At 41.4% G+C, this 14,437-nt stretch overlaps 1 pseudogene; it reads left to right on the plus strand.

Moving 5' to 3' along the window:
- Positions 1 to 3,743: 3,743 nt before the first annotated feature.
- On the plus strand, positions 3,744 to 3,862 carry LOC122070356 (annotated as a pseudogene).
- Positions 3,863 to 14,437: the final 10,575 nt, after the last annotated feature.

Genomic DNA, 14,437 nt, shown 5'->3' on the forward strand with positions numbered 1-14,437 from the left:
TTGACACTGAGGTAGATGGCTGTCTTATTATGGGTCAGTATGTACTACTTTGAAGGGAAATATTTGGCAGTTTCCACAGGCCAAGTATAGAAAGAAAATGGTAAAAAAAAATGTGGATTGGTCCCACACCTAGTGGACCAAAGGTCTCAATGGTCTGGACTACTGGTAGACTCGAATTGGGCCAAAAATGCTACAACCGACAGGTTCCAACCGGCTTGCTGGTTAAACTGGAAGAATGAAGGAAAAGTGTTTTAACTATGTGGGACCCACATCCCTACACCTCTGAGCCTCACAGTTACCCACTATGTAGGGGTCCTAATGTTGACCAAACCTAACCTAATAGGTCAGTATTTGGTGGGTCCATTAATGAGAAATTAATTTTAATTAGTTATAGTTCTAAGTTTATAAAAATTTAGAAGTACTTTTGGGGTGTTTTAAGTAATTCATCCAAATGGGCCCTAACGACCCGTTGGACTGAATTATAAAAGAAGGAAGCTGCTACTGTTCACTTCATTTGTGCATGGGCTGCTGTACTACTACTGTGTCTACAGAATTAAGGTAAGGACTTGCTCTTTAGTGTCTGTACTATAGGGTAGCATTTTAAGGTTTAGGGTTTCAGTGGTGTAGGGACTGCAATTGAGTCCCTATGAGTTGAATCCAGAACCTAGTGAGTAAAATCCCCAATTTTGGGAAAGGTTCTGGGACACAATTTGCATAAAACTCATCTATGTAAACCCTAGGACAGAGGTCTTTTAGGTTTTATGACTAAATAATGCAAATTGGAATCCAATAGAGGCTGTACAAGATCAGAAATTCTGTAATAAGCATGGGCAGAATGTTAATTGTTCTAGAATTGGAATTTTGGGATGAGTTGAATCTGATTCTCTTTCCAGATTTCAGCTGCTAAGTTAATTTGATAGTAGCAGATAATATTAGTTGTTTAAATATTACTATTACAGACCCAATTAAGTGATTAATTCTAGGGAAATAGCCCAATTCTGTAGAATTTATAAAATATGGGTAAATTCTGAAATATTTTGCAGAATTGACTGTATCAACTCTAGGTTTAGCTAATTAGATCCCAAAGATGGGTCATATTGAAGTCTAAACCCCATCTTTAGACCTGGTATGCATGACCAGAACCCTGGACTGAGAAACTAAACCCAGATTTGAGTTTTTGATGTATAGTACAGCCCCTGGCAGAATCGAATTCTACAAAAAGGAAGGAACCGGCAGGTCCGACCGACCAATCGATTGCTTCCCAGCCAACTTTCCAGTTGGGTGATTTTAGGTATGATCAACCTTAATTTTTCTGCTGATATCCTACCCCTTAGTGGGTTATACTACACCTTAAGTGGGTTATGCTACTTTATTTGGCCCTACAAGGTGGGTCAATTTGGGGCATCATCGAGGGTTGGAAAGTAGGGTCTGTATAGGGATTAGTTAGGGCTTGTACAAGTTCAATATGGAACATGTACAGAGGTATTCTAGGTGTTACTGATCAGTCCCTATTAGGATTAAGTCATACCCTACCCTTGTGGATTATGTCCCTTACCTTCTTACCTAAAATTATCCCTATGGGTAGGGGAAACTTGGGGACTTTTCAGAGACCTTAAATTAGGTTGGTACATGGGATTTTGGGAGCTGTTTTGGATTTAGTAGTGAACTAGTATTGAGTTATATTAAGTGTAGGTAGGTGTTATAAATGTTTAACATGATAATACACCTTTGACTAGGAACCTAAACTTATTAGGCGAGGACACGCGATTGATTGCGGGAGATCCTATCACACTTTGTGATTCGGGTTTTGAGGTGAGTGGGTGTTTGACTTATTTTGTGGATTCTTTCCATATATTTTTATTTCTGTATACTTATGTGTAATGTTGTGCTAACTCTGTTTTAGATTTATTTTCTATTAAGTTATACACATAAATTACACATATGGCATGTTTTACCAAGATTGCTGTGACCGTGGTTTTGTGGATGAGTAGTTATAGAGATGAGTGGTAATGATTGTAACATCGACAGTCTGAGGCACGATGTGGCCAAGGGGGGATCCGATACCATGGGCTCAGAGGTTGATATTACAATGATGGCCACTGATGTATGATTGGTTGCTATAGATGTTATTGATGCATGTAGAATGTATATGGTCAAGACTCACAGACCCTGATGCTACACCCCTTGCCAGTAGGGGTTAGGTACTGGCTAATCCCAAAAGGGTGGTAGGTTATTGAGAGTACCATACCCGCAGTACGACGTACTGTTCTTAGAGGTGGATACAACACAGGTGACCGATGTGTAAGATTCCAGAACCTGCAGACTTTCACTTGTGAGCTTGAATCCCTGTAGCTTGACATACTAGGGAGGGGATACCACCTACGTTGCATAGCACCCATACCAGATGATGGACCTACTAATGGAAATAGGAAAATAATATAATAAATGGATTCATTTGCATTATATCTATATTTTCTTTGCATTACATCATCTGTTGTGTGTGCTTGCATACACACCCCTCACTGGGCTTGTGAAGCTCACCCCTCATTGATTGCTATTTTTAGATGGTGGAATCGGTGCTGAGGCAAGGTGGAACTTCAGCGACGGTTGTGAGGTTTGTGTCTACAAGACACCAATATGCTGATGGACATCACTTTTGATATTTGAGTTATTTCTTTTGATGTATGTATTGGAAAGATATGTAAGATGTAAATATTACACCTGTGGGTTGTTTACAAATGAATCTTGTATATCTATAATTATCACTCTAGTACATCATCAGTGATATTTATATGATTTTATTAGCATACTCTGATTATAGTTGTGATCTTGGCGGCATTTGTGAAATTAAGCTACTGCATCTGTTATCCTGGTGGGTTAGACTGACTGGGTTGAAAATCCAGTGCTGCATACCTTAGCCATATTTGAGGCAGGGTGTGACACTAGGGTTCACAAGGACAAAATTTTAACAAACTGAATCTCTGGAACTTCTCCTGGGTTGGGGTTTTTCCTACTGGAAGCAATACCCTGCACAGGGTTTTCCTGGCTATCCCCAATTGGGTGGAACCTCAAACCCTAGTAACCCAATTCGACCTAACTTTCAAAATTCTCACCAAGAGTGGCACAATAGGACTCACCTGTGAACAATGTTGATCCAAAAGCTGCCTGAGGTAAATAAGCTCCCTTTCAATCTCTTCTTATTCCTTTCTTTCTTTCTTTCTCTTTTCTTCTTCTTCTTCTCTTCTCTTCCTTCTTTCATTTTTTGTACTTAATAGTAGGAGTCGACTAGAGTGAGTAAATCCCCACCCTAAACCCTTATAAGACTATTTATAGCCCAGCCCAAGCTGGAACCCCCCTAATATTATATATATGTACTTAAATTTATAACTTATTTTTCCCCCATTTATTTTTTGACATTAAAATATATATTTCATGCCTTGTTTAGGATTCTTTACATAGAGGCAAAATGTAAATTTGCATAGCAGGGGTGTGGGCCCCACAGCATAAAAACCTAGAAAATTGCATATATTACCTAATTAAACTAATATGTAATTAAATTTGTAAATTTAATTTCCGTTTTTATTTATTGGCATAAAATATGTATTTTGTACCTCAATTAGGTCTCTTTCCTTAGGGGTATAATGGGGAATTGCACAACAGAGGTGTGGGCCCCACAGTGCAAAAACCCAAAAATATTGTATTCTACAAATCCAACCATCTGGCTGGTTTTGGCCTACCGGTTTGGGTGCAATCATACCAGCACTAATGCATCGGATCCCATCAGAACACCGCAGTTAAGCATGTTTGGGCCAAAGTAGTACCGGGATGGATGACCCCCTAGGAAGCTCTTGTGTTGCACCCCTTTTCTCTATTCTCCTATACTTAGTCTCATAATTAAATTTACCTCTTTGTCCACACCTCCGAATGAGTTCCCCAGTGATACTAGCAGGCTGAACAGGAGCAGATGGGATCACTTCTGCCCTCTTGGCACTCCCTAGCTGCCAACCATGCTAGCATTGGCTTCCTTTGCTCTTTCTTCTTACCTGTCCACAAGTAGGGGTATAGATATCAGATTAGGGTGTTACATGTTATGCCATTTACAATTATCCATGAATTACTTATAATAAGCCCAAAAGAATACCAACAAAAAATTTGGTATCAAAATATAAAAAAGACAACCAAGCCTCCCAAGGTGCCGAGTAGGCACAGGTGTTGCAAGCACAATTTGGGTTGTGCTCCTTAGCCTCTAGCATCCACCAGTCACTTACTCCATACTCGGGTCTGGAGGAAGCAGAGTCACAACCCAACGGCACTACAATACCTGCATCTTCATCTAATAAGCAACAAATACGTGGGGTGAGCTCCAACTAGCATAGTAAGGGGTGGGGTTCATACACAAACAATACACAATAATTCATGATGTCATGAGTACAAAATTAAACACATAGGCCATGATGCAATTCATTTGATTATTAAACTACCTAACATACAACTAAGTCAGTTCATGCTACTATGATCCATTAGGCTGTATCATTGGTCTTGAAACTTGCACATCGGTCACCCAATTATACAAACCTTAGTTGCGATTAGGAGCCTTTCGGTTCTGGAATGCGACCATCAATCACCCAACAAACCCCTAATAAACCTCTCCTGGTAGTCATGACACCAAAATCACCATCGGCCACGCCGAATGATGAGCATATTTATGTGTGAAATCTTAGGTCGTAAAGCATGCATTTTACACATTTAGAATGGAGCTACCTTGGGTTTTACTCTCTTTTTGTTTTGCTCGAGGACTAGCAAAGTCTAAATGTAGGAGAATTCTAATGAGCACATTTATATATGAAATCTTAGGTAGTAAAGCATGCATTTTACACAAGTAGAATGGAGCTACCTTAGGTTTTACTCTCTTTTTGCAGATTTTGAATTTTAAAGGCCTTAAAGACTATCGAGCGCTATATCTCCAATTTTACATGTAAAGAAGTCCTATTTCTTTTCATAGTAGTGAAGAGGACGAAATTCTGAGCAACATGGATGTGTTCAATTGGAAGTACACATCCATTTGGTCAGTCATACAAGTGATTATTCTTTTCGGGCCAGAAAAAGAATAATGGATCAGAACTGAACCGAGATACAGAACCAGCCCGTCTACAGTTGTCCCAAGGGTACAAGAAATATTTCAAATGCCAACAAGGATCAATGGACCACACCCTTAAGTGATTGAAGATTCCTTTTTGGTAACAACAACTACCTAGCATAGTTAGTGAGTTGATGTGTGCAAAATCCCTTGCTTATTAGGAGGTCTTAAGTTCAAACCTTGGCCACTATTTTTTGGAGGTTTTTTTTTTGAAAGATTTTATCTCTCCTACTCATCAATTAAAGGAGGTCGGCCAAGAGGTTGTGCGCAAGTTTAAAGAAGAGAGAGAAAATAAAGAGAAAAAATAGGAAAGAAAAAAAAAAAGACAAGGGCATGGATAGAATTTCCCATTAAAATAGAATATTGTTCAAATCCAAGCAAGAAAAATCGGCCAGGGGGCATTTCTTGAGTAAGAAGAGAGAGAAAAAGGAAAGAAAAAAATAGAAGAGAAAAAATAGGAAAAAAAGGTAAGAAATAAAAAAACATTCTACTTCCTACGATTCTCTATCTTCTCTCTCCTCCACCTCACCGCAAAATCGTCCAAGGGGATCCACCCTTGGATGTCTTTCTCTCTCTCCTATTCCCTATAAAAGGGAGTCCACAAAACCCTAAAGGGTTGTCCCTTTCTTCCTCTCTACTTCTCTTCTTGGGTTTTTTTTAGTTGCTCTTTCTCTCTTTCTCTAGCTCTAATTCTATGTTATTGCTTTTAAGTTCTTTTTATTCAATTAATGCAAGCACTTTTGTTTTTTATTCAGTCTCTTATTTTTATTATTTAAGCAATTGAAGTTGTAATTTTCAAGTTCCAGTTCTAGGCTTAGTCTAGGTGACAAGAACAAGTTATGGAGCATGTCTTTCAAGTTCAATTTTTCTCTTCAGATTTGTTTTCTCTAGTACTAGAAATTTCAGATTCGGTTTATTCTAGATCTGACTTTTAGTACTGGTAGTATCTCAAATCAATCAAGTTTTCAGTTCAAGTAAGTAGGCTCCTTTAGTAGTCTTCTCACCCCCTCTCATTCCCTCGTCTTACTATCCCTTCATTATTAAAGTAGGATTTAAATATCATTTTTTACTTTGATGCTTTCCCTTTCCCCCAAGGTCTTTGGCTAGATGCATGTGTGGCCCAATTGCATTTACCCAGCCCTAGGCAGCCCAACCTCGTTAACCCGGGCTCAGGTGGCCCAATTTCATTAACCAGGCCCCAAGTGGCCCAATTTCATTGATCGGGCCCTAGGTGGCCCAATTTCATTGACTCGGCCCCAGATGGCCCAATTGCATTTACCCGGCCCCAGGTGGCCCAATCTCTTTGTATCGGCTCTGAGTGACCCGATCTCGTAGACCAAATTCCCTGAATTGGCACATGCGAAGCCTAGTTAAGGAAAATCCAAGAATCAAATGTTTTTGCCTATTACAAGATTAGAAGAGCAGTGAATTCCTCCTTTGTAACATTCGGTCCCAGATAGTCCAGATTGGTTAAAAAAACCCAAATTGGAGACCAAATTCCCTGAACTGGCACATGTGAAGCCCAACTAAGGAAAAGTCAAAGATCAAAATACTAACATCTTTTGTAGGATTGGAAGAGCAGCGAATTCCTTTCCTACAATCAGCAACCCAGGTAAGTTCTAAAACTCTAAAGTAGTTGAGAGATATTATCTATTGCATTTTTCAACTCTGTCATTAATGAGCAAGATGACGGCAGTACATGCTTCCGGTGACAAAATGTGGTCATTCTTTTCTTTGCTCTTCGGTCGTTGGCACAGGCCTTAGCCAAAGAGTGGCATTATGTAGACACCCAATTTTGTCACTTTCCTCCGACTATGATGAAATGTGGATCTTAGATGCGACCTTTTGACTTCTGATCAACAGAGAAGATGATTGACTGAGAAAACCCGAAAACATTCCCCACCTGCCTGAAAACCTTGAAAACCCCACGCGGGAAGGAGGAGGGTCCAATTTTGACCTTTCATATACAAAAAAATCTGGTCAAGATGATCGTACAAATGGATAGTACTCAAAAATATGATTTCGATGATATATGGTACATCAAAATCAAACCATCGGATTGCCCGCAACCTCCCCTAGAAAATCAAATTTTTCCTCGTGCATGTCTGCACACCAACCAGGCGAGCCAGCTAGCCAGCACAGCCAACCTGCCAGCCTGCCAGCTAGTCAGCTAGTCAGACCCATCCTGCCAGCCTGGGCACCCCCGCTACATGACCTATGCGCCCCCGCCACATGGCCTGTGCCCCCCCACCGCATGGCTTACGCCCCCCACCGCACTCTAAGTGTGCCCTTGCTGCATGGCCTACGCACCCCAGTTGCCTTCCTACGTGCCCCCACCGCATGGTCTGTGTGCCCCCACCGCACACTGTGCATGCCCCTGCTATATGGCCCTACGCACCTGCCTGCTTGCCTCATGCACCTTACCTGCACTATGCGTATGCTACCCTACACAGTTCAGCCTGCTCCATGCGCTATAGGCTGCACACCCATGCCAACCTCCCTGCACACCCTTATGCCTAGCCTATGCCCAACTACACACCATTACCCGCACACATTGTGCACATTGCCCGCACATCCATGCCAACCTCCCCGCACACCCTTATGCCTAGCCTATGCCCAGCTACACACCATTACCTGCACACCCATGCCAATCTCCCCATACACCCTTATGCCTAGCCTGTGCCCAGCTACACACCATTACCGGTAAACACTGTGCACATTGACCATACACCCATGCCAATCTCCCCGCACACCCTTGTGCCTAGCCTATGCCCAGCTACACACCATTACCCGCACACACTGTGCACATTGCCTGTAAACCCTGTGCACATTGCCCGCACACCCTGTGCACATTGCCCACATGCCCCATGCATTTCAACCCAACCTTGTGTGTCACCATCAATGGCAGGGATTGGTGTTCCCTTGACCTGATGGGTGAAGAAATTCCCTCTTCACCCACTTAAGACCAAAAACCCCTTTTTTACTAAGGATTTTCTCTCCAAGAACCCACTTTTTACCCATTGGACAAAAACCTTCCCCCACCCATTTTGGTCCGAGGACCTCTTTTACCCAGTGTATAAAAGCCCTATTCCCCCACTTTAGGCAAGAACCCTTCTTTCGTCTGTTGGATAAAGATATTCCCTCATTCCCATTGGTTGAAAAAACCTATAAATACCCCCTCCTTTGGATTTCACATACCAAAACCCCACCTCACTCCCTTGTAGTGAAACTCTCTTCCCCTTCCCCTCTTGATTTTCTTCGGGTCTTCAGAGCGATCTTCGTTAAGATCCAAAATCTTGTTCGGATCTTTGAAGTGTTCTTCGGGACTTTGAAGATCTTCAATCCAAGTTTTTAGTCCGATCCAGTTTTTTTCTAAAAGTAGTATGTTCTTCAACCCCCTTCTTTGGGTGTTCTTGAGTTTTACCCAAAGTAGAAACCCCCCCTTTGAGGTTCTTTGGGTCTACGGAGAGATCTTTGTCAAGATCCAAAACTCTGTTCAGATCTTCAAAGTGTTCTTCGGGGCTTTGGAGCTGTTCAATCCATTTTTTTGGTCAATCTGTTTCTTTCCAAAAATAGAAAATCCTAGCGGAAGCCCAGTCCGAGTGCCCCTAGAATCTTTTAAAAAATAGCCATTCCCAATGGAAGCTCTGCCAAAGTGCCACTATCCCCAGCGAAAGCTCTATCGGAGTGCCACCTCAGCCTAAGCCCAGAAATAACCTTCCCTAGCCGAAGCTCTGTCTGAATCCAAACCCAAAAGTAGCCATTTCTAGCTAGAACCCTGTCCGAATACCATCACAATCAGTATCTCTCAAGAAAGGAAGTTAGAGGTCAAGACCATCTTCCCGTGAGCTAGGAGAATCCGAAAGATAGTTCGAGTCGGTACTAATCAGGGGCCCACCCCTCTTGACTCGAAACAAGAGTTAAGTTCAGGTATAATTTCTCAACCAACTTGTCATAATATAGACTTTATATAGACCTTGTTTTAGTATATATAATAGTTTGAATTCAATTAATGTATATATGTGTGGTAACTTAGCCATGCATGTGGAATAGTAATAATTGTAGAAAATGTTTGTTCTCCAGCATCTAGTAGGAAGATAAGTTGAATAGGGTAGATTGGGTGCTTAACACCTTCCCAATTCTGTAACCTGACACTTACCTTAAATCTCTAGACCAGACCAAATTTTGGGCCCTTTTCTCAGGAATTGAGCCCACCTCTGGGTCCTAGGCCTATAACCTTAGGTGGCAACTCCAAACCCCATTTGTATGATCCCGATCCCTGTATTAGACCATCACCAAACCCCCGTCTCAAATGATGAATTTTACACTCTTGTGAAATAGGCCTCCGCATATTTCCAAGCAGCAATATGGTGGTGTGGGGCCTGTAAGCAAAGAACACATGACATGAACCCCTCCCCTCATATGAAAGAGAAAGAGAGAGGAGAGAGGTCGGGATGCAAGTCCTTTCCCCCCAAGGGAACAGAGACATCTCATCATCTTCGATCGTTACCCTCATAGGGACCCCGGGTCACGACTAGGCTTCTGGCCAGATGGGTGAGCTCCTGGCCCACCAGTAGGGGCCCACCGGTTTGGACAGAGCCCCTAGCCTAATCGGCGAGCGTGACCGACGGGCGCCTCCAGTGAGGCCTATCAGGCTCCAATAGGGCCCAAATTTGTCGGGTAACCTCCTATAGTGATTTTAATCATGTTGAGATCATTGTACTTCGTTGGTTAAGATCCTAAAGTAGAGATATACAAACTCAACCTTTTTATGATAGGTTTTATTAGAAACTCGCATCATTGCACGCCGGATCTTGCTTTTATTAGGCGTGAACTATTGTACATGACTGGTAAGTGGGGAGAGGACATTGACTTTAATTTATGGAGTGTTTTGCATCATTTATCCTATATGTAGACTAGTCATGTCATCATTCTATTTGTGTGTAGATTAGCCATTCTTGAATGCCATTTGCATACTTTGCTGGTGCATTTTAACAATTCAATTATAATATGTGTTGTTGTGCTTTACATCTCAAATGCTTAGTGCTCATCATGGATTATGAGATGGATGATTTCAATTATTGAATATGATGCATTTCTAGATTAGGTGCCGTAGTCGGCTTGGAGATGAATGCATTGGTGGTGTTACACCTGTGCCCTGACCCGGTCTAATTTGAACTGTTGTGATAGGTCTCAGACCAGAGATTGGAAGTATAGCTGGGTTTTGGCTCATGGTCACCCATTACTGAAGGGGAACAGATGACCCCACGTGCTCATGCATTGTGTGCCAGTTCAACTGGAGGGAATTTGTACCTTCTGATCCCAAACGGTAAGTGACTTAACTCCCCACACATGAATCCCAGCACGCACCAACATTGTCAGAAGACTATAAGCACGGCTAAAGGAAACTACCCATGCGAGGCCAGCTGGTAGAAAATAAGCAATCAAGACAGTCTGAAAATAAGCCACCAAAAATAGCTTGTGCCTGAATCTGATGACTGTTTCTGGTGACCAAACAGGCTGCTGTCACGGTTTCGATGCCCGTGGATCTCGCCACTCGCATCGTAGACAGCCCCAGATGATCCCAAATCATCCTCCACACCTTCATCATGATATGAGCAATTTACAAGCCTAAGTAGATGGGTCCTTATGCTCTGGAAATCAGATTAACCTGATCGGACCAAATAGGGCTCAACCAAACGGACCCTAAGGCCCAACTTAACTTATAAGTTAGAAATGAGGATTCATTTCCTCATTTCTCACTTGTGCTCAATGCAGGAGAGGAGAAAAAGAGGAGAGGAAGAAGAAGAATAAGAGGAAGAAGAGGGGGAAAGGACTTACCTTGGTGCCGGCTGCCGCCTAGTTGCCAGAATTGCTACCAGAGGTAAGTGCAATCACTTCTACTACTCTCTCTCTTTATTTTAACCTAGGTTAATCTAGGTATAGATTTTTCTTGGTCCACAAACCATGTTGAGCTTAGGGAAGGTGTATTTCATGTCCTCAGTGCCATTACCAAGCTCAAACCAAGTCCGGTGAGCTCCGGCAACAAGATTGGCCAAATGACCAACTAGGGTTTCAATTGTTCGATTGATGTATCTTCCAAATGGCTTGGTGGAATTGGGATTTATTAGCTTAGAATGATTCTAGGAGCATCCATTACAAACTCCATGGAATAAATCCCAGTGATCGGGCCCGAGCCAGAAAGTCCCAATTCACTGGGCAGTGTAGTACTACCACCGGAAGCAAGCCACCGAAAACACTGGGCCTGCTTTTAGTGGGCTATTTCCGGTGAGCCCCTAAGCCCTAGGAGCTCCTGTCACCACCATCAGAAACAACACTGATATTTCCGGTGGGAACTGTCTGTTTCCAGTGACAATACTGTCACTGATGGATCTTGTCTATACACTTTGGGGGTGACCTATGTGGGTCCCTCCTGATCTTCCCGACATGTATTGATGTATGATTACATTTTGTCTCGGATAGCGATGCACACGTGCCCCAATGTTGAAATTAAGTTGATTGATCGATGGCCATACTTGAACCCAAACACACTCGAACATAAACCAGGTGAGAGAAGGTTGCTTTATTTTTGGGATTGTTTTATTATTATAGAACTGCTCATATGTGTAGGATTTTACATGGTTATTAATTTCTCAAATGATGATGGTATGCTATCACATGTTACATTTTTATTGAATTAGTATGAACTATTGTGGAGATGTGTGGTGGGATCCGGTATGGCCGAGGTGGTACCGGTACCATGATCGCCGAGTGTTTGTTGTATGTATGAGACAGAATCCGGCATGGCTGAGGTGGTACTGGTTTCATGATTGTCATATGTTTGTTGCATTCATGCATTGATTATATGCATTAGAGTTAGTTGTAGTCACGGATTACAGTTATGGCCGATGTGTTACTGGTATTGCGTACTCTGGGACTACATTTGGAAATGGATGCGCTTCGAGGTCGATGATTAGTACCGGTGTTGTGTAGTCCATACTCAACTGTTATATGCATGCTAGATTAGGTAAAAGATCACGGGTTACACTTTGTGGTCGATGTGTTACTGGTATACTATACTTGGAGATGGATTACTCTGTGACCGATGTGTTATCGGTATCATATAATTCATACTAACATAATCATTATGAAGGCATGCAGCATATATGATTAGGTATCACTCCCTATGCTACGAACCCTTGCCAACAGGGGTTAAGGTGTTGGATAACCCATTGTGGTATGTTCGATGTACATTTCTAAAATGCCACACTCGTGGTACGATGTGATTGTTACCAGAGGTGGGAACTTGTCAGACGTGGCCGATGATTGGTACCGGTGCCATGACAGCCAGGAGGGTGAAATAACCTATAGGGGGTGAATAGGTTATACTAGTGGAAATTTTAACTCTTTTCGATGTATAGATCCCAAGTGTGATGGAAAATTACAAATGATGCGGAATGAGTAAAATAGGCACAATCACACAACACGAGATTTATAGTGGTTCGACTCAATCCGAGTCTAATCCACTCCCTACAAGAATTCTCTTGTAAGGTATTCAACTAGATCGCCCTTTTAGTACAGTAGGTAGGGAAGAAAAACCTTTACAATCTTTTTCACGGATAAGAGTATCCTTACAAATCCCCTTTATAGGCAGAGAGGCGCCTTTACAATCTCCTTTGCAGGTAGAGAGGTACCTTACAATCTCCTTTAAGGTAGAGAGGCACCTTACACTCTTTTAAGGATAAGAGGATCCTTACAATCCCTTAAAGATGAGAGGGTCCTTAAACAAGCCTAAGTACAATCTAGACTTTATGTAAAATAGAAAATGGAGAAGTGGAATAAAAGGGAATTACCTCCGGTGTGGTGCAAATGAAATATGCAATGATGATAGAATGAATGCACCTTTTTAAGTCTTCTTGATGCTTGTAATGTAAATGCCAAGATGTAGATGAAGACTTGTAGATGGTCTTGAGTTCCTCTTGAATGTAAAATAAAGAACTTGAACTCAAGAGATGATGTAAACCAATTCTCATTTCTAATGCTCAAATAATGCTTTTCTAAAGTTGGGATTGATTGTTAGTTAATAAGTAGCATTAGAGGTATTTATAGGTGAGCTTAGGATAGCATTTTAGGCAATAAATCTCATTTAAACGGTCATATTCTGGGTCCACCAGTCGACTGCCACCAGTAGCCGGTCGACCGTCAAGAGCTGTTGAGGTAAAATATAGCTGTTGGGGCACTTCCAGGCAGTCACCGGTTGACCTGAACTTTTTATCGATCAACCGTCTATGGTCTCAGATAGTTTCGGTCGACCGGGGCTTTCAGTCGGTCGACCGCCAACATGACAGACTGTTTTGACAGAATGCTGTCATACTAACCAATTATCAGTGTTTTGACCATAAATTTTTGGTCCGACCTCAGATTGAGCTGAGATTAGTTGTGTTGGAATTGCGACTCAATTTTATACAACTTCTATGAAGGTTTCATCTCCTGATACCTGCTTTAAGATTACCCAAAATGCCCTTGAGTTAGGTTAATCTGGTTTTCACAGAATTTCACTAGAACACATTTTTCCTATTATGTTCCTCACCACTTAGAGACTCTCCATACTTGGTCAAGGTATGCTCTATGGTCATTCTAGTATGATGCAATGCACATGCATGTGGTGAGTGCATATATATATATATATATATATATGTGGAAGTTACAAGTTACATTAAAAATGACCAATCTATCCTAGTGGTCTTCATCTTCACTTGAACCTTCCAGTCTTTAGCACTTTATCTTATTTTCTTCTTGTTTGCAATTCCATGTCTTTAAGCTTAATTTCTTGACATCTTGAAGCTTAAATTCTTATGATATTTTCTTCAAGCATTGATGCCAACTTGTTGATACTCTTCATTTGATGACTTCAATCTTTATTTCTTCGTTTCATTCACCAAATTCGATCTTTGATATGAAGTCTCTACAAAAAAATACTTAAAGGAAAATTGTGATATACCTTCATATGTTTGTTATCATCAAAATCAAATATAGGAGTGTGGGTATATTCCTAACAATCTCCCCCTTTTTTATGATGGCAAACAGATGATTCTCAAATAAAATAAATAATCAATTATCAATAAATTAGAGAATCATTTCACAATTTCTCCCCCTTTGTCAATAGTAAAAAGTGGGGTATTAAAAATCTCTATATTGTCTTTTTCCTATTTTAACCTTAACAAGGAGTGTGGGCAAAATAGCCCCCTCTAAGGGTATGCTTAAAAAAAAATATGGATGTAGTCAAGACTAAAACATGCT

Source organism: Macadamia integrifolia, unplaced genomic scaffold, assembly GCF_013358625.1.
Source record: "Macadamia integrifolia cultivar HAES 741 unplaced genomic scaffold, SCU_Mint_v3 scaffold896, whole genome shotgun sequence".
NCBI classification, from domain to species: domain Eukaryota; kingdom Viridiplantae; phylum Streptophyta; class Magnoliopsida; order Proteales; family Proteaceae; genus Macadamia; species Macadamia integrifolia.